Source organism: Lepidochelys olivacea, assembly GCF_965140295.1.
Source record: "Lepidochelys olivacea isolate rLepOli2 genome assembly, chromosome: 2".
Classification (NCBI taxonomy): Eukaryota; Metazoa; Chordata; order Testudines; family Cheloniidae; genus Lepidochelys; species Lepidochelys olivacea.
The window spans coordinates 108,552,209-108,571,995 of NC_140412.1; the positions used below are offsets into that span (position 1 = coordinate 108,552,209).

Sequence of the window (19,787 nt, forward strand, 5' to 3'; positions counted from 1 at the left end):
ACACAACTGACCCATTGAGAGAAGGCAAGGGATAAACCTTGTGACTCAGCAAGGCATGCAGGGGCATGCCCATGGACAGAACTCTAAGTCTTCCCAGCCATGATTGTATCCTGGGTCAATCCTCCTTGCCTTTCCCTTCCCAGTCCTTTACCTTTTTGTTCTTTTGTCTCTCCCTCCAGCTTATTTAAAAAAAAAATTCAGTAAGATACTGTGTGTGTGTGTATGAAAGGGGAAGCTTATAGGAAGTGAAAGCATTAGACTACTGTAAATATGTACATAAAAGGAATCTTGAGCATAAAATACACACACGGTGTTCATGCTAAAGGCAAAAGCCTTTTACCAACCATGATCACTCAAAGCATACTAGAAGAATGCAGTAGATGTACAACTACAGCCATAACCTTTGATTTGTTCCTACAGTTCAGAAACTAGCACTGCTATAAAAAAGAGCAGAGTTATAAGAGCATTAAAGGAATTAGGTTGAGCTCATCAGGGCTTCCCTTTTGCTTTTTAGAATAGCCACTGCATTAAAAAAAAATATTCTGAGTAAAAGAATCTTTCCATATGTGGCTAGATAATACTGAACTCTGTTTCCACTAAGAGCTTTAGCTCACATGGAAATAATTTTTTAACTAGCTGGGAGTGGTTCCCTAACAGTTCCTGAAGCTGTTCCCCTCTGCCCATATCCCATCCACCCTGGCTCATTTTCGGAGCTACACCCAGTGTGCAAAGTGACCTCTGTTCATAAGCTGACACACACTGTTATTCACTAAAAGAGGGGAAGGGCATAAGTGACCACTTACACACACTAGGAGATTTAAAGCAGGATCTGCACTGTCAATATGAGAAAGTCATGAAGGACAATACATTCTTAGTGACACTATGATGAGTACAATGATGTTATCTTTACACTGTATTGCTGCAACATGACAATGCAAGTTCATACAGATGATATAAGAAAACTGAAGAGCCAGTTAAAGTAGTATGTGGTTTATTTAAAATTTCAATTCTGTAGGCCCCGTCACACAATACACCATAAGGCAACAGTGTCCAATAGAAATTCAATGCTAGCCACACTGCTGGCCACACTTGTGGTTTTGAATTTTTCTTATTAACCACATTATAAAAAAGCCACATGCATTAGCCACAATTCAATAGCCTATCAGCCACATGTGGCTAGTGGTGAACATATTGGACACCGCTGTGATAAGGTCACAAAAAGAGGAATTATATGAAAAACTACAGATGGGGAAGAAACCTCAAAACAAGATTGGATATGCCACAAAAAATCAGTTCTTTAACCTATTCAGATTGAACCAATATCACCCCTTTTCATTTAACCCTACTCCAATAGCCTATTTGACCTGTCATACCTTACATTCTTTAACCCCTCCCTTGGTATATTTATTGGGTATTGATATGAACATAAAAGTACTGAATACCAGCGAAAAGCTCTTGCTGGATTCTTCCTTGCTAAACCAGGGAATAGTTTATAAAGGATAAACTGTTCAAGTTGTTGAGACTAAATTTAGAATCTGGTGTGTGCATGTGGTGAGTCACAATCCTAATACTGCAAAAGATGTAAGCAATTAACAGAATCAACCATAACTAATTATTTCCTACAGTGTAGCAAACATAGAATAATTTGTCAGGAACAGCCACCAAAGTAAAATAGTATTGATTGGTTACAAAAACAAAGCAGTATTTTATTTAGAACAGAGAATGACAGAGAGATGGGGCTGAATATTTAAGACATGTATTGGACAGGGACTTACTGTCTTTTCAGTCCAGCAATTGCTTATGGCCTTATAAGTGAGAATAACTGAGCCCAGAAGTGCAATAGAGTATCAATAGAAGATAGCTCATCCATACTACAAACCAAATGGATCAGTTTTTTCCCCCATATTATTCAACATCTAAGTAAAGTCACTGGAATAGTTGGTTAAACATGGTTTGAAGCTCAGACAACACCCAACTCTAAAGCTCTTTTATGTCCAAAGTAAACAGCACATCACCCAGCATTCTCAATGTCCAGCCAAAATTAACACCTGCATGTAGAACAGCTGGCTAATGCTGAACTGGCAATATGGAGGGGAAGCTGGTGAGATACTATGAAGAATTCTCTTTCTCTGTAACAAACCCGATTATCAAGGGCATCTGTCATATGATTGTTACTTGGTCTGCAGCTGTGGGGTCCTTTTGGACTGGTCAGTACTTCTGGATAGTCAAACAGCTGTGAAGGCAAAAACTGTCCACTTCCACCCACAACTGACAAGAAGATAGTGCCCCATTGTGTCAGTCACAGACCAGGTCTGTGATCTCTATGTTTGAATATTGCAACTCATTGGGCCTGAGCCTTTGTCTGGCTCCATCGCTTTGCATTGTTGGAGAGGCAGTAAGGGGACGGTAAGCTGGCATAATAGGTGGCTCTTTGCCAACTGCACCTGGCTCTCACCCTAGCATACGGAATATTGCCAAAGTGCATTAATCTTTGGCAATCCTGCATTACCAAAATGGTTTGTAGGGTTCTGAGGCTGCTCTATTTTCTCTTTTGAACAAGCCCCAGTTGTCCTCTGGATCAGAAAGGCGGAAAAGTGGCAGAAATCTGCCTATGTACCCACTTTCCCTTTGGGTACACCAAGCAGTGTTCAACACCCCTAAGGATCTAACCCATTATGAAGCTAGATAGCCTGAAAAATCTCCAATTAGTATGAAAAGCAACAGCTCATCTACTTAATAGCTTAGATCACCCACCCTGTACTCTGCTCCCTGCATTGGTTCTTTGTTGATCAGAGTCTAGTTCAGAGTCTCTGATACCCATGGGATTGTCCTTGCACACCTGAGAGATTGTCTTGCGCTCTGCAACCATGACTTCCTATGACACTCGGGTTCCATTCGAAAAATGTCAACCAATGGGAGAAAGAAATTCCACCGCATCTGGGTTTAGCTTATGGAACTCACTGCTGAAGTAAAGTAGTAAGAACAAGCTCAAGCCTCACCATCTACAGAACTAATTGCAAAATTTATTTCTTTAACTTAGCTTCAATTCAATACATTCTACACACACAAAAAAACCCAACAGATGAATAAAGCTATTTTTTCTGTAGGCTGGGAAGGAAGAAAATGAGAGTTTATTATTAACATTGTTGTTGAATACTCTGGAGGTGCCCAGATATTTCACTCATTTGTAGACAAACACTTGGCCCATGTATATGTTATTAATGTTCAACATAGAAGTTTCAAAGTCAGTTATGTTAGCCTCATGCACAGATAAGAGGAGGATACTTACCTGTAACGAGGTTCTTTGAGATGTGTGGTCCCTATTTGGTTTCCAAAATATGGGTGCGCGAAACTGGAACAATTTTGTACCAGTGTCCATTGACCTGCCTATGTGTCTTCCTCATGTCTGCAGCCGAGGCTATAAGGGGTTGACACTGCCCAGTATCCCTCTTACCACTAAGCAGCGTGATCCGTAGCAGAGGGGGGATGGAGGGCGGGTATTGGAATCCAAATAGGGACCACACATTTAAAAGAATCTCTAGTTACAGGTAAGTAACCCCCTCTTCTTTGGAATCCCTATATGGATTCCAAATGTGGGTGAGTAGCAAGCAGTGATCAGCATGGAGGTGGGTGTGAGGACTTGCAAGAAGTTATAGTCTGCAAGACAGCGTGGCTAATGGGCGCATCTGCAGCCGGGGCAGTGGCGTAGCGAGAAATAAAGATGTAGACAGAGCTCCGCAAGGCAGGCCAACGTGGAAGAATGTGCCCGTGTAGAGTGAGCTGTAACCCCAGGAGGAGGAAGTATCTTAGAGTGTGTGTTGCATTTGTAAATGCAACAGGAGATCCATTTGGAGATGCGCTGCAAGGAGAGGGCTTGTCCCTTGCAATGTTCAGCAATGGCAATGAAGAACCTGGGTGAAGTGCGAAAGGCGTGGGTGCGTTGCTGATAGAAGGCTGGTGCACAGTGGATGTTGAGAGAGTGCGAAGTGCTGTCTCTGCAGGAGGCATGAGGTTTGGGATAGAAGGCCAGGAGGTGGAATGAGGACACCACATTAGAGATGAATTTGGGGTGCAGGTGTAAGGAGACCTTATCCTTGTGGAAGATGGTGTGGAGGGAGGTCAGCTATCATAGCCACCAATTTGCAAACACGTCATGCCAACCTGTCAGCTATCAAGATCATCATCTTCATTGAGAGCTGGGAGAGAGAGAACTTTGTGAGGGGTTGCTTGGCGGGCAGAGAAAGCGATGTTAAGGTCGCAGGAAGGGGTAGGTTTGAGCACCAGCAGACCTTTGAAGATACAAATGGTGGTCTGGTGAGTGAAGACAGAGCAACTTTCCACTGGCGGGAGGAAGGCACTGAGTGCCACCAGGTGGACCCATATGGAATTGTGGGTGAGGCCCGAGAGTTTGAGTTGGAGAAGGTAGTCAAGGAGAATAGGAATGGTTATGGAGTCCAACGGGTAATGGTGGCGATGAGCCCAGGTGGTGAATTGTTTCCATTTTGCTTGATAGCAGGCCCTGGTAGACAGCCTCCTGATGTGCGTGACGATCTCACACATTGGGATGGAGCATGCCCTAGCTACTCGTGAGCTCCATCCAAACACTAAACCGTGAGGTGGAGCGGGCTCAGGTTGGGGTGCCAGTCATCCCTAAGCCTGCGTGAGGAGATCCAGATGAGTGCGGAAGCAGATTGGGGGGCAAGCAGAGAGGTGGAGGAAGTCTCTGAACCAATACTGGCAAGGCCAACAGGGAGCTATTAGTATGACCATCCCTCGGTCCCAGTGAATCTTGTGCAGGACTTGCAGGAGTAGGGGAATGGACAGAAAGGAATAGCTGAGGTCACTGGTCCAGGGAAGGAGAAAGTCATCTCCTGGAGCAATAAAGGGGAGTTTATGGTTCTCGCGAAGAGGTCACAACTGAGCAGGTCAGAGCCAGGGGAGGAATCAGACATCCCTGCTTCACTGCAGAACTCCGGATCAGGGACTGAGTGGTGCAGCACCCTGCCCCCGAAGGAGACCAACTGTGGAGAGGAGTTATTGGGACTGCTGTACAGCAGTTTATCCTGAGGAGACTGAGGACCCATGGACTATGGAGCCACCCCAAGGAAGGGTGGGAGGAAGTTACCCAGGGAAACCAGGTTTCAGAGGGGTAGCCATGTTAGTTTGTATTAGCAAAAACAATGAGGGGTCCTTGTGGCACCTTAGAGACTAACAAAATTATTTGGCCATTAGTCTGGTTGGGTTGTTGGGAAACGAGTCAGTGTGTTTCGGTCACTTCCCCACTAACCCTGTGGCGGGACCACTCCCCATTGTTAGGGCCCTGGGCTGGAATCCAGTGGAGTAGGGTGGGCCTGGGTTCCCCCATCCCCTTGCTGCCAACCCCAGCCTTGGGTGGAAGCCTACTCACCCTAGGCCAGCAGGCCTGTACCCTGTTTTGTGGTTGCCCCAGCCAGGAGGCTTTGGGCCCCTAAACTGTGTTTGCTGTCTGCTCCAGCCCGAAGGCTGAAATCTAAAGACTGTTGCTCTGCCCCACCCAGAGGATCAGAGCCACTAGCCTGTAAATTGTGGTCTGCCCCTGGCAGCAGGCTTAGGCTAAAGATTCCCTGTTACTCTGCGCTACACAGAGACCCAGAGCTACATATGGTAAATTACTGCCTGTCCCAGCCAGGAGGCTGGGCAATAGATTGTGTGCTGCTCTGTCCTGAACATAGGGTCAGATCCCTAGCCTGCTAATTGACTGCTTGCTGTTTGATGTAGTGAGGCAGAGTGGCCTCCCTCCGAGCCTGACAGGGAATGACAACCACAGAACCACTAAACCTGGGTAATGTCCAGTACCCAACTGTCTGTGGTGATCTTGCCCCAACTGTGGGCAAAATGGCCCCCAACGATGCAACGGAACACTGGATAGGAGAAGGTTTGCAGGTCTTGGCGTTGGAGTCAAAACTGCTGCTTACACCGGAGGTGTGGGAGGGTCGATGAAGCAAAGGTGGCAGTGGCGGAGTAGAATGGCTGCTGAGTGTGATGGTGGCTTCGGGGTGGCTCTTGCTGGCATTGAAAGTAGGATGGATGGGGGCATAGGGATATGGGCAGAAGGACGGCTGCTCTTGCTGATGGCTCAGGGCTGTGATGTAAATGCCAGGTAATCTCAAAGTAGCACAAGAATCCTTGAGAGAACGGAGAGATTCATCCGTCTTGTCGCTGAAAAGTTTGTGGGTGTGAAAGGGGAGGTCCTCAAGAGTGATCTGGACCTTCTTATGGAATCCAGAGGATTGGAACCAGGAACCCCAACAGAGTACGATGCTGGTCGCCAGGGAGCGGAAAGCAGTGTTGGTAGCACTCACCGCTGCTTGAAGGCCTTTGACCACCCAAGTCTCCTCATCCAGAAGTGCCTGGAATGGTTGCTGCTTGTCCGACGGCAGAAAATCTTTAAACTCTGAGAACTTGGAGTACTTGTGAAAACTGTATTCAGCCAACTGGGCCTGGTAGTTGGCGATACGAAACTGGAGTCCTGTTGAAGAGTAGACCTTCCTGCCCAAGATGTCCATTTTCTTTGCTGCCCTGTCTGGCCAGAGAGGTGGACTTGAGATGTTGTTGGTGAGTGTGTTCTGTTGCTGTGGGGACCACCTTGGAGTTAGGGTGAAAAGGAAGTCCGCCACTTTACACGGGGTGAAGTATCACCTGTCCGCGTGGGTGTAGGGGCACAGGAGGCTGGCGTGTGCCAGACATCTGTGTCAGTTGCAAAATGGCCTCACAGATGGGAAGGGCTGTCTGGGAGGGTCCTTGTGGTTGGAGGAGCTGAAGGTGCATGTCCTGGACCTCTTCCACCAGGAGTCAGAGATCTGCTGCAACCTGCTGAAGCAGCTTGTGGTAATACTCACGGTCATCAGGAGGGGAAAGGGAGGGTGGAATCAGCACCTCATCTGCTGATGATGAGGCACCAGTGGAACCATCGACTGCACCACCTCTTCCTCCTTTTTCATAAACTGAGGATGATGCACTGTGGACCGGGGATGGCCAATATGATGCCACCAACAATGCACCACAGTCCTGGTATGGGTGGCCAGTAGGGTCAAGCGTAAGGGTCTCTGGGATGTGGTGGACCCAGTGGGTATCGGTACCATGGCTCGGCGATGGGGTCGTAAGCCAGAGGATAGGGTGGTTTGCACATAGGATCCAGACTATGAGACTGGACAGGCGAGAAGGAGGGGTTCAGCTCTGAGAAGCCATCGGATTTGGAGGATGGGTTCGGCAGTGGCAGAGCTGATGGTACTGGCAGTTTGAGGCGAATGGAAGGAGCGTGCCTCTCTGGGAGGAGCACTAGAGGTTCATCCACTGGAGGAGGCAGGACCCAGGTGCCCAGGGCACCCAAAAGCAGCGGGGAACTCAGGTATGGTAGCAGCAGCTCTGCAATGGGCAGCAGTGGTTCCAGGCAGCCAGGTGTTCAGGGGACCATGCGTGGCAAACCGGAGAAGCCCGACAGTGTTGGTGGCGCAAGCGGCGGACTCAGCAATGATGGCGCCAGGATGGTGACTGTGGCTGGTGGTGGCACCAGTGGATTGCATCAGTGCTTCTCTTTGTGCTCCATCCAGGGCTTCTTGGGAGCTGGACCAGTTGGGTCCATGTGCAACTTCTCACCTGAACTGGCGTGACTCAGGGACGCAAAGCTGCATTGAGGGGCAGTCCTGGACGGGGATCAACCCTTATGCCCATGGCGATGCTTCTTATGCTCACGCCGCGGCTTGTTAGGCTGTAGCACTACTGATGGAGCTGGTGTCCGGGAGAAAGATGGAGGGGCATCCAGTGGTCCCAGATCCGACTGCACACGTTGGGGCATAGCCTCTTCCATTAGAAACTTACGGAGACGAAGTTCCTTGGCTTCCCACGTATGGGACAGGAATTATTGATGAATGGAGCAGTGGCTGACATTGTGGGCTTTGCTGAGGCAGTACAGGCCCGGTGCTCGTTGCTCACCAAGAAGGACCATGGGCATGAAGAACAGTGTTTGAAGCCAACTTGCCGGGGCATAATCCCCGGGAGGGGAGTTCTCCCTAACGGGGGAAGAACTCTGAAAGCAAACCTAACTAAGTACAAGACTAAGACGTTACAACAACAAGAGAAAATACTATCTACAACTATATACAAGAAGGAAGAACAGACAACCAACTCTCTTAGCTAGGCTAAGAGTGCAGAGGAACAGAAGTTCCGACTCTGGCCATGTGGCAGTAAGAGGGAACTGGAGCAGCATCGGCCCACACAGCCTCTTACAGCCTCTTATGCATGTGTGGATCAATGGACACTGCTACAAAATTGTTCCAGCTCCAGCTAATGGAGCACATGCGCACCCATGTTTCGAATCAATATTGGGACCATCACTTGAAAAAGAACGTAAAGTATCAAATTAAATTATTGATAAACTGAATTTTCTGCTAAATATTGGATCTGGTTTGCATTTCAAAATGAGAGTTCATTAGATTTGTATTGCAGTTGATTATCTTCTCTTAGGGAGCTGATTCTGGAAATGTCATTATCATGTAATATATATATATATATGCATTGACACCTACTTTACACACAATTCCCAGAAAGCAAATATAGGAGCTGACATAGTGATCTAATTGAATTTTACCTGCCAGTTTTGACCCATATTTATTTAAATCCAACTTAAAAATGTCTTCCAGTTAGAACATCAGTATGCTGAAAGTCAAAAGGACAGTCCAGTCGACTATATCAAGTTACTGCTAACTGTATGGATATTCCATTTTGCTAATGTAATTTCCTCCAATTAATATGTCTCTTTAGTAATATGTTTGGAAATAAATAACTATAGGAAAGAAATTAAGACTGAAGCAGATTAATATAGTTGGAGATCTCACACATTTTTTTTCCAGGACTATACCATTAAAACGTCTATGTTGTTTTCAGTACAATATGGTACCGCTTAGTCTAGATAGTTATGCACTTAAATTGAGATACGAACTACCACAACATAAGAATACAACTATACTGGAGATGGAAGGTGTAATTTCCAGCTAAAGCAGACATACCTTAGCTCCAACTGAGCTAGCATGCTAAAAACAGAAGTGTAGCTGTGGTGACGGGAGGGGATAGCCCCTGAGTATGAGCCCATCGAACAACTCTAGGTATGTACTCAGCACAACTAGCCCCACCTGCCACTTGCACTGCTCTGGCTACACCTTTATTTTTAACACACTAGCTGGATCACAGCAAGTATGGGTGTGTCTCCTTGATCCTGAAATTACATCTCTATCACCAGTGTAGACATACCCTAGAGCAGTGGTGGGCCTGCCACTTTCCGTAGATCCCATTGGTTGGGAACGGCAAACCGCGGCCACTGGGAGCTGTGGGGGGCCATGCCTGTAGACGGTCAATGTCAGAGAAATGTCTTGCAGCCCGCAATCAGATTACCCTGATGGGCCACATGCAGCCTGCAGGCTGCCCACCACTGCCTTAGAGGACATCACTGGCCAGGCTCCCTGTCTTCCTTTGGAAGTGAATGCCTCCACCATTATTGTTGCCCCTGAGGACACAGTGTGTGCGTACACAGTGTATCCTATCTCCCTGCAGGAGTGAATCTGGCTCCTACTTGCATCTAGTGGAGACTCATCCACACTCCTGTCATTTTGATTTACACGATCTTTAACACAATATCTACATTTCGGTTAGCTTGCCCCAGTCTTACAAAATCCTGTGTAAACAGAAGGGCCATCATCTTCAGAGTTGAATCAGAAGTAACTTCTGAAATGGGTGCAACTCTCAACCAGTGAGTGAGCAGTGGGCCAACAAGCTCTCCTCCCTCCCCGCACCTCCTCATATCACATGATCCAAGCATGATCAGCTATGGTTTCTGTAAACATTCCTGATCTGGACAAAGTAGTGCTGAAAATAATGGCTTAGAGACTTAGGGAAAAATCCAAAATTGCTTCAGTTAGGTATGCTGGGGAGGAGCAGAGCAATGCTGGCCATGTAAACGGTCCCTCAGCTATCCTGCTGGGCACAGGGTAGGGGAGCTCAGATAGCCTGCCACCAACAGCATAAACCAGGAGCTTGACTATTCCCCATGCTGATACATGACATTCATTTGAGGCTTTCCTGCCAGTCATATTAGTCAGACAGAGAATCTTCCTAATACTATAGAAAGTGCTTCCCATGCTACTGTTACATGGGTCCAGAGAAAGGAAAGAGGTTCCCTGCAGAGGAAAGACTCAAAGCAGACTTAGACACACAGTTGATTGTGTGAAGATACGGGAAATCCCTGTTAAAGGAAATATCACTCAGCCACTGGCCTCTAACATGGCAGAGGGTGGTTACTTCCTCCATGTCAATAAGAAAACACCAGTTCAAGTGGAGCCCCTGAGGTACTCTGGTGGGGCAGCATGTACTGCTGCTGCATCTGTTGTACCTTCTATGTACAAACAGAACTTCAGCCTGCATGAAATGCAACTTTAAAAAAACAAAAAAAATTAAAAATATTTGTATATTCAAAAAGATATCATGCAAAGTTCTGGCTCTTAAGTGTCACAGGGGCCACTCATTGTTGGGGCGCCTCCTAGTGGCTGCATCTGGGACTTGCTCTTTGACACTCCCCTCTACTGTTCACTGCACACCCTGCTGCCACTCTCTCTCTGTGACTCAGGGTGCTCTGTCTTTGGTCCTCCACCCAGGTTACTGTGCATTTGCCCTTCCTCCACATCGTCCCTTCACTGTCCAAACTATGCCACTTCCCCAGTGGCTAGTAGGGAAACCCGGGCCCATCCCCTACTCCAGGTTATAGCTCAGGGACCCTCTAATCAGTGGCCAAGCTCTACATCTTCTTAAACCTTGCTGCCTTTTCCCTGAGCCTTTTCCTATGCCCTCTCCACTGTCCAGACAGTGGCTACAGACCCCTTTCCTGCAACCCCATTCTACTGCCAGCTTCCTGGTTTCATGGCCCCACCTGTTCCTTCCCAGCTGGGTTCCATCATTATTCAGGGGTTACATAGGCCAGCTAATTCCCATCAGCTGTAGCATATCCAGTTAACTGGCCTTTCCTCTACCTCATTAACCCCTTCTAGACTGGTATCAACACCCCATCACAAAAAGCTACATCAGAAAAATGGAGAATGAGGTAGAGGACACTCTGCAACAGCTACCAGAGAGATGTTAAACAAGAATAGCTTCTTCTACTCCAAGAGTTGAGGTTTATCTCCAATGGAAGAAGCAGAATGTTAAGAAGGTTCCCTGTGGCAAAGCAAAGAATCGGAGTGAATGCCAACAACTACAGTATAAAGAGAGAAGGAGTTTGCAGCCACAGGACCTTTATTATATCTGGATCCACCACTTATTTCTCTGTGTTTCTAAAATACACTTTGTTCCAAAGCAAATAAAATGTGGGTTAGTGCACACTGACGCCCTATAACCATACCAGGCAGTGACAATGTGTTTTGTGTATTATCAGTCAGAAAAAACTTGCCTGGTTGCTACTACTATTTTTCAACTTGCATAAGTTTGCACATTGATCGTATTCATTTAATGAGACAGAACAGGTAATTCTTGAGATGGTGCTTCAGGGAACTATTCCTTCAGTCTAACGCACAATGGAATACTGTTTTATTGCTCCCTCCTTTCTCCCCCCCCCTTTGTTTTGTTTCAAAGACTTACTTTTAAGTATTTATTTTAGTGTATGAAACAGCTGCTTCACAGTAAGACAAACTTGGCAACTCTGACTGGCATCAAAGCTTGTGTGACTTTTGTAAGGTATGATTTATAGCTCCCTTTTTCTTGAACAGTACATGTAAAAGCCAAGAGTATATAATCCTTTTGGATATCAAGACTCCAAAGTTCTATATTCTAGCAATAGCCAGCCTGAGGCAACCAGCCAATACATTTTTTGTTACATTTTGGCAACATTAAATTTCCTTACAGGGCTGACATAATCCTGGAAATATTACAGAATATCCCTATTTTTCATGATTGGTCAGCTCTATACTAGTGGAGCAGGTAGGTCACTGAAAGAAGAGTATGACACCACCATAACAGATGAAATGCATTTTAAAAATAACCTTTTGTTTTTTAAATTAAAATAGTTTTTAATGAATATCAGATAATATTTAATTTTAGAAGCAGCAACAAAAAAAAAGTTTTCATGTGAAGCACTTTCATATAACTGCAACCTTAAAGCTGGGTAGTTTTCCTAAAACCACCACATCACAAACAGTGCTTAAACATTAATTCTGGCAGACAGCTTCGAAGGGGAGTATTTTATTAACCTGTTTGCTACACCTGTTGCTTTCCTCTTTGTTTACAGCTACTTATTTGTTCATTTTCTTTTTGTACTACTTGGTCATGGGCAACATAGGCAATTCAAATGGTTCTTAATTGAAAAGATCAAATATATGTCTGTTATTCTATTTCACTATAAACAAAATTCTATTTTAAAAAATCTTTTAAAGAAACGAAACAAAAGCACCACAGCATCAGCTTATTTCATAGCAGTCGGACAGAAGGTCCTAAAGACTGAAATGCTGATAATTTACCTTGCAAAGAATGTAATGAAGGTAAAATGATCGTTGTTAAAATGAATATATTGAAAATCTGTACTGCCCAGAACTCAGCAAATAGCTGAGCACCTATGGTGCTGAGCACACATTATACGAAGGCATTTACCGCTCTGCAGAACTGGGTTCTTCGTGTGGCATGATGCTCAGATGAATCTTCCTGAGTGTAACTGAAGTTCTGGAAGGGATGCATGACCACAGTTATCCTATGCAGAACCTTTGATCCGTTCAGTTTGTAAAACATGTGCAGGATATCAACACATTGACTTGGTTTTAGTGCCCTGTTTGGCTCAATTAGAGAAGTATGATCTTTTACTGTAGCTCAGACTGAGCTACTCAAAAGCAGCACACTTTGAACTTGGGATGGGAGGATGGGTTTATGGGATGGGTTTATCAAATCAATAGCTCTTCCTTTTGGTCAGTACAGAGTGGCAGTGGAGTACACAATTCTTCATAAAGGAGGACAGTGGCTGCAGCCTAGGACTTGTGCACCTGATATGCAGAGTCGTAATTAAAAGTGGGGAAAATAAGAGTAATATCTGACTGATATTCACCAAAGGGACAGAGCATTAGATCTATGAGACGAACTCACTCAAAACCTGTTTGTCTATATGGACTTCACTAAATATATTGCAATACCAGTTGTAAAAAAATCCCACTAACTTTTAGCAGAGAGAGCTTTCACTCTGTTTCCATAATAATTAACTATCAGATACAAGACCAGATCAGAACCAAAGGGGTGATGCATCTCTCAGGAATGGAAACCACCAAGCCTGAGGCAACTGCAAGGATACAAAGTGCTATTTTGGTCAACTACTGCCTAACTTGGATTCCTGATCTCACTCACATTCAGAGCTTGAAGGATTAGTTCCATGCAGACAATGTTAGCTTATTGGTGACAAAAAAAGATTGCTAATGAACCAAGCCTCTTAGGAGGTGGAGAATCTTTAAAGATAATCCTTTTCTCTGCAGGGAAGAACTTTTCTTTCAATTAATATATTTCCTTTCGTAAACCTAAGAGTTCTTAGAGGACAGAAAAGCATTGGGATAGTGGGAATTTTGATAGTGGGATGGGGAATTTTGATTCATTCTAGGCATTCCCCTCTTGGTCTTGGTTTGCAGCACTTATGGATAGGGTTTTAAGCATCTCTCTGCCAAATATTTAACAGGCTTAATTCATCTTATCACAGGGAAGTTGGCATGACTACAGTTTTCCAGCTGACCTTAGAACAGGCATCTGATGGCCTGTAGCTACATAATTTGAAGAAATCACTATCCAAATCTACAGATAAAGCCTTTGGGACATCTGCGGAGCTCCCCAGCATTGTATTTGGCAGCAAAGTAGAAAGTGTCCAGGCCACATTTGTTTTATGATGATGGTAAAATCCTATCCTGCAGCCACTCAGCCATTCTTTCCTCATATGTTAGGATAATTTCTTAATCAAAACAAGGCTTAGAACTGGCCCGTTCTATGGAAGAGGTGTCTGTGTATGCATGAAGTGGAGAAGGAATATCGATAATTACTATGGTGAGAGAGTGCAGGTGTTGCTGTTTGACTGACAGCAAGTTCTGCAGTGACTAATTAAAGCAGCTATAAGAACCCCAAGTCTGGAAATAGAATTAAAACACTTAATGTCATATGTTCAGAAGATCAAGCCTCTTATTTGCTTTAGACAAAGCAAAAGTTATAGTTGTGTTTGGCAGTACTGACTATTTTTAAAAGAAGAACAAAATATACACTCAGACTTCATCGTCCCAGTTTTCATAATATGCCGACAGGTGCTGTTTTCAGCAGGTTCCCTACACTTCATATGACAGAACTACTATAAGGAACAACATCCTCCCCTTGCCCCGCATAAATGGCACATAACCAGCAGTTCCCATTGTTCTCCAGTCACTGACCATTTACCATTACAAATACAAGAAAAGGTTAAAACATGGAAACCGAACAATTAAAAGCTGCTAACATAGAATCACTATAGTGCAAAAATCCCCCAAATTCTCCATGTTTCTGTGCAAGTGTTGCTAGAAGTATTTACTGTACCACTTTGGTAGGACATGACAGCTATTCTTCCATGTAAGTGTTTCCAGCTGTCCCGGTCTCCCCATCTACCACATGTGCCATAGATGCAGGAAGCATATCTAGCTGATAGACAGATGGTTGAAAAACATGATCAACTATTTCTTTCTCAGCTCTACCTCAATTTCCCCATCTGTAAAAAGGGGATAATGACACCCTACTTTTAAAGCACTTTGAGATCTAACGATGAAGAGTGCTAGGGAACAGCTGGGTATTATGTTTATTACTACAGAAATATTATCTATCATCTTTTTTTGGTCTTGTTTCAGGTCTGCTATGAGCCCTTTTCCCAAAAAGCAGTTTCAAGTAGGATCCAGCATTTGTACTAGCTAAAAGAACACGGGCGTTTGTCTCACAGTGTCTTGCAGTCAGAGAAACCAATAGCTACAGAGTCTCAGCTCCTACAGAGGAGCTGCGACTGAATCTTGAAGTGACTGGGCAACCGATACTGGAAAGATGTCAAAGCTACATTGACGCTATTGACGGCGCTGTGACCTTATGCATTAAATGAAGGAGATTTTGGTGAAGTTTTCAGTAATGCATCCAGAACACTGGAAAAGTGTATGATAGTGTTTGCTGGAAAAGCAATGTATTAATACCGTAAATCTGTCTGGATTCTGTCAGGCCAACATTACTGTCACGGAAAGAAAAGGAAGATAGTGCTATCTGTGGATGGCTTGATTTCTCAAAGGGGATATTAGAAATGATGAGTATGTAAGTCTGGACACCACTTGGAAAGGAAGAGAGGCTGGATTTATCTAGGGAAATGAAAGAGATGTGAAAGAGAGATGGGGAACTGTGGAAGGGAAAGGAGTGGAGGAAAGGATTGGGCAGAATTAAAGGAAGATTGAAGAAAATTAAAAAGACAAAGCGGAAGCAAAAGCAAAAAAATAAATAAATAATGGGACCAACATGCTGTTTGCTGCCACTATATTGTTCATTCTACAGGTGGTGTAATCCCCTCCCCTCCCGTCTCTGTCCTGTCTATTGGGATTGTAAGCTCTTTGGGGTACGGACTGCTTACTACTACTGTGTGTTTGTACATTGCTTAGCACAATGGGCCTCATTCTTGTTAATCCTTTGGTACTACTGTAATAAACATTATTAATAATAAGATATTATATATATGGGTTGTTCATTTCATTTTATTTTAACTTTATTTCTCTTGCAAAAAAAGAATTATTCCAAGCTGTTCTGTGTCCATTGTCAGTCAGTGACAGGCCTGGTGTTTATTTCAACCCACTATAAGCCTAGGCATGGGAGAGAGGGGAATATCCAGGCTGATCATGTTTCTTGGAATGCAGGGAAGGGAAAAAAATATCCTGTCTGATCATGGCCTTGTCAGGGATGAGAGGCAAATAAAGGAGGACTATCAAAGCAATCATTGCCTGGTGGAGAGAAGGAAAAGACTTTTGAGGTGATCATGGTTGTTGATGGTTAAGGGAAAGAAAATCTGTAGGATGATCTTAGCTCTGTGAAGAAGATAAAAAGAAAGGGGCTCTTCAGAGTGAGTATGGACCTGGGACAAGATCCACTAGAGTGAGGGGAGGAGACTTGGCTATTCTACAAATTGTGCTTTAGCTCCTGTTGGAAATCATCATCTCTATGACATCTCCAGTTCTTGTTGCTATCTGTTACTACAAAAGATACCTCCAGTAGAAAGTGTGATTTAGGGCCAGATGTCATGCTTACTCAAAACCGAGTAATACCTTACTCTTCAAGTAGACCCATTAATTTCAGTGGGACTTCTATGACTACTCAACATGAGGAAGGATGGCAGAAACTAACCCTTGAAGATGATTAGTTATCATTAGTTAGCAATCATTGTATTGCATTGGCATTTAAGAGCCCCAATCATGGGCGAAAGTTCCATTTTGCTAGGACAAACACAGAACAAAAAGAAAGCACGTGCCCCAAAGAGCTTACTGTCTATGCATGACAAATGACAACAGATGGTGACAGGCAGACATATGTGGACAGAGCAAGGTAGCAACCAGGATCAGGATTTTTGTATGAATCATCGCAGAGGCGTTTTAATGATGAAACGTCCCTAATTTCTTTTAATATATATAATTCAGGTCCTTACCATTTCTTTTCAGTTGCCTTCAACTTTTCAATATTTTCAATAAATCTTTAATACATTCCCTCCCCCCCGCCCTCCCCACAAAAAAAATCTTCCAGGAAAATGTGGTGATCATATGTTTAAACTCTTCTTCCAGACTCCCTTTACTAGTTGCCATCAGGATCCCTCCAGAGTGGAACTCATTGTTGCTCCATTTCAGGGTTTGGCATTGTCGCCTAGCAGATCAAAATTGTGACATTTTGGGGTAGGTGGGATTTATTTCATGGCTAAAATACAAATGTGCCCTGTAGATTACTCTAAAATGGTAGCCTCATTTAATAAAGGAGACATTTTTGTCACTGAATAAACAAAGGCTTACTTTCTGTCTTTAAACCTCAGATGTAATTAAACAGAAAGGTTAATATTGGATTTCCAAGTATCATAGTTCTGCTAATGTCAGTTATTCTTTGTGAACACAGTATGAGTTTTGATTAATGAATCAATTCAACATGCACTATTGCATAAGCCCAGTGTACTTTGCATGACCTTCAGGTGATTATTGCAGGTTCCCCCCAGAGGTATTTTTATTTTCATCTCTCTTGTTCCACATTGTGATAACTGCACTGTGATGAGTCAGAGGAGCGGCACAGAAAGACAATTTTTTTTAGTTTTAGTTCAGGTACCAGATCCAGACTTCAGTAAAATGAAAAAAAAAGCTTCCACAAGCAGAAGTCCTAGGTGTCGAAGGACAGCGTAATGTATCCTACACCATAAAGTCCAAAGTGGGAGGGAGCATGGTTTGGTCTCCTCAAGCCTTCAGACTATCTGATCCTCTTCTCTGTTCCTGTTTATGTTTCCCGTAGGGAACCCAGTGCTCACTGTCTATTAAACTCACTAACATTTTCCTCATGGACTTCTTAGTGCACAATTAGGCCTTGCTACTGAATTGCTTCTTGCAACAGCATGAGGTAGGTGGCTGCATCCTGGTAACATCTGCAGAATTGCCTAGCTGAGCAGGAAAGGGGTACATCCTAGGCTTCTCAGGTAGTATCAGGAATCCATCCACCCCATCAAATTGCTGTACAATAGTGCAGACATTGGAATTGTGTGTGTAGGTACATAGCTACCTACACGCCTATTTTATATTGTGCATATACACTGTGAATATATTGAATGTGGGGTTCGAGTTGAAGCCTGGGGCATTGATTTCAGATTCAAACTATTTTTTTCCCTGCTGTTCAATAGGCCCTTCCTTGACCTTCTCCCCACAGCTTCTTGATCTCCCGTCTTGAGGGGGACTTACTCCTGGAACCTAGCAGGCCCCAGTATGTTTTGACTTCCTCAAAACCATACCAAGATTTTGGAGCCACAGAAGATGCTGTCAGTTGTTTTGGGAGTGTTCTAACCATAGGTGGCAGGTAAAATTATTGTCAGGGTAGGGATGCTACAAAAAATAGAAGATTCTTCCCTTGCCTATTTCTTACCCTGATCCTGACCTCCAGAGACAAAGCCATTGTTGGGGAACCTGGAGGTCTCCTTCCCTTGGAGATGTATTTAATGTGATCTATGTTTTTTTCTCAAAAAATGGAGAGTATTTTTAAAACTAAGAACAGACACTGGAGAAAAAAAGCAAACCTTAAACCAACCACTCCATATGCTCTTCTGTTCTAGGCTCTGCTTGTCATAGAATCATAGAATATCAGGGTTGGAATGAATCACCTATCTGCCTGGGTCTCTGCTTGGAAATGCTTTGTGTTGGCTTTACAATGCTCCAAGTGCCATAGAATCATAGAATATCAGGGTTGGAAGGGACCTCAGGAGGTCATCTAGTCCAACCCCCTGCTCAAAGCAGGACCAATCCCCAACTAAATCATCCCTGCCAGGGCTTTATCAAGCCTGACCTTAAAAACCTCAAAGAAAGGAGATTCCACCACCTCCCTAGGAAACCTATTCCAGTGCTTCACCACTCTCCTAATGAAAAAGTTTTTCTTAATATCCAACCTAAACCTCCCCCACTGCAACTTGAGACCATTACTCCTTGTGTTGTCCATCTCTAACAACACAACACAACTAGGATTCTCCAACTCTCCCAAATTACCTCTTGTTTCCACAATACACAGCTAGTCACTTGTTTGCACCCTTCCCGATATATGGCCAACTTGTCCTTTTCTGCTGCCCTAACTGCACCAATATGTGTTCCTCTAATCCCCGTGTACACTCTCGTCATCATTTCCAACTCTAATGTAGGTAACAGGTAACAAAAAATTAAATGTTATGCACTGTAAAGCTGTGTGAATTTATGCCTTTTCTTTTCCCATTTCCTCGCTTTTCTTTTTCCTCTCTTTCACGCACACCTCCCTGATCTCTATTCTTTCCCTTACACCTGATCTCTCTCCTTCCTTTCCCTCTCTTGGTTTACTTAGTGGCTCCTTTCTCTTCTTCTCATCCTTTCCTTTGCTGGTTTCTTTCCTTTACCAGCTCTTTCATTCCTTCTCTGACCACTACCCTCTAGCTATAGGTCTCTCATACCACCTTTACTAGCCCTCTCTCTCTCTCCTGTCCTCCCTTTACAAATCTTTTCCTTCCTCCTCCCAGGTCTTTCTCCTCCACTTTTTTGCAATTCCCTCCATGACACTTCTCTTCCTCCTTGTTTCACATTATCCCTCCACCAGGATACTACTACTGGGTTGTGGAAGACAGACCTGAATTGGCCCCTTCTCCAGCCAAGCAGAAGGAGAACACTCAGACCTGGACCACTTTTGCTTTCACCCTGCCTCCCTGCTGTGGCCAGGCAGGCAGGGAACAGAGCTGAGCAGAAGAAATTTCCATTCAATCTGAGAACACCTGATCTACCCAAGTGCTCCTGTTCTTTGTGCAACATATCCAAAGCATTTATATGCCAGAAGAGCCAGGAAGGGAAGATGCTGAAACTGTTTGCAGCACCCTTCTTGTCTTTGGGGGCAATCTCGTTCTGTTTATGAGACTTAGCACTCCCCCACTTTCCCAGTCCCAGGCACCTAGGTTTTAACCTCTTGGGCACAATGGGGAACCAGTAGGCCAAATTCATCCACATGTAATGACTTCAGTGGAG

The 19,787-nt window shown here is 44.3% G+C and overlaps 2 long non-coding RNA genes across 2 annotated transcripts in view; one reads left to right on the forward strand and one right to left on the reverse strand.

Annotated features, from left to right (window-relative positions):
- The window catches only part of LOC311516175, a 124,669-nt gene extending 108,947 nt beyond the window's left edge, over positions 1-15,722 (forward strand). Inside the window, exon 17 of the long non-coding RNA XR_014710353.1 lies at positions 14,904-15,722. This is a non-coding gene — a long non-coding RNA (uncharacterized lncRNA). The remainder of the gene's footprint in view (positions 1-14,903) is intronic.
- Positions 1-19,787, reverse strand: part of LOC311516176 — a 140,195-nt gene that overhangs the window by 61,836 nt on the left and 58,572 nt on the right. The gene's annotated exons all lie outside the window — the stretch shown is intronic.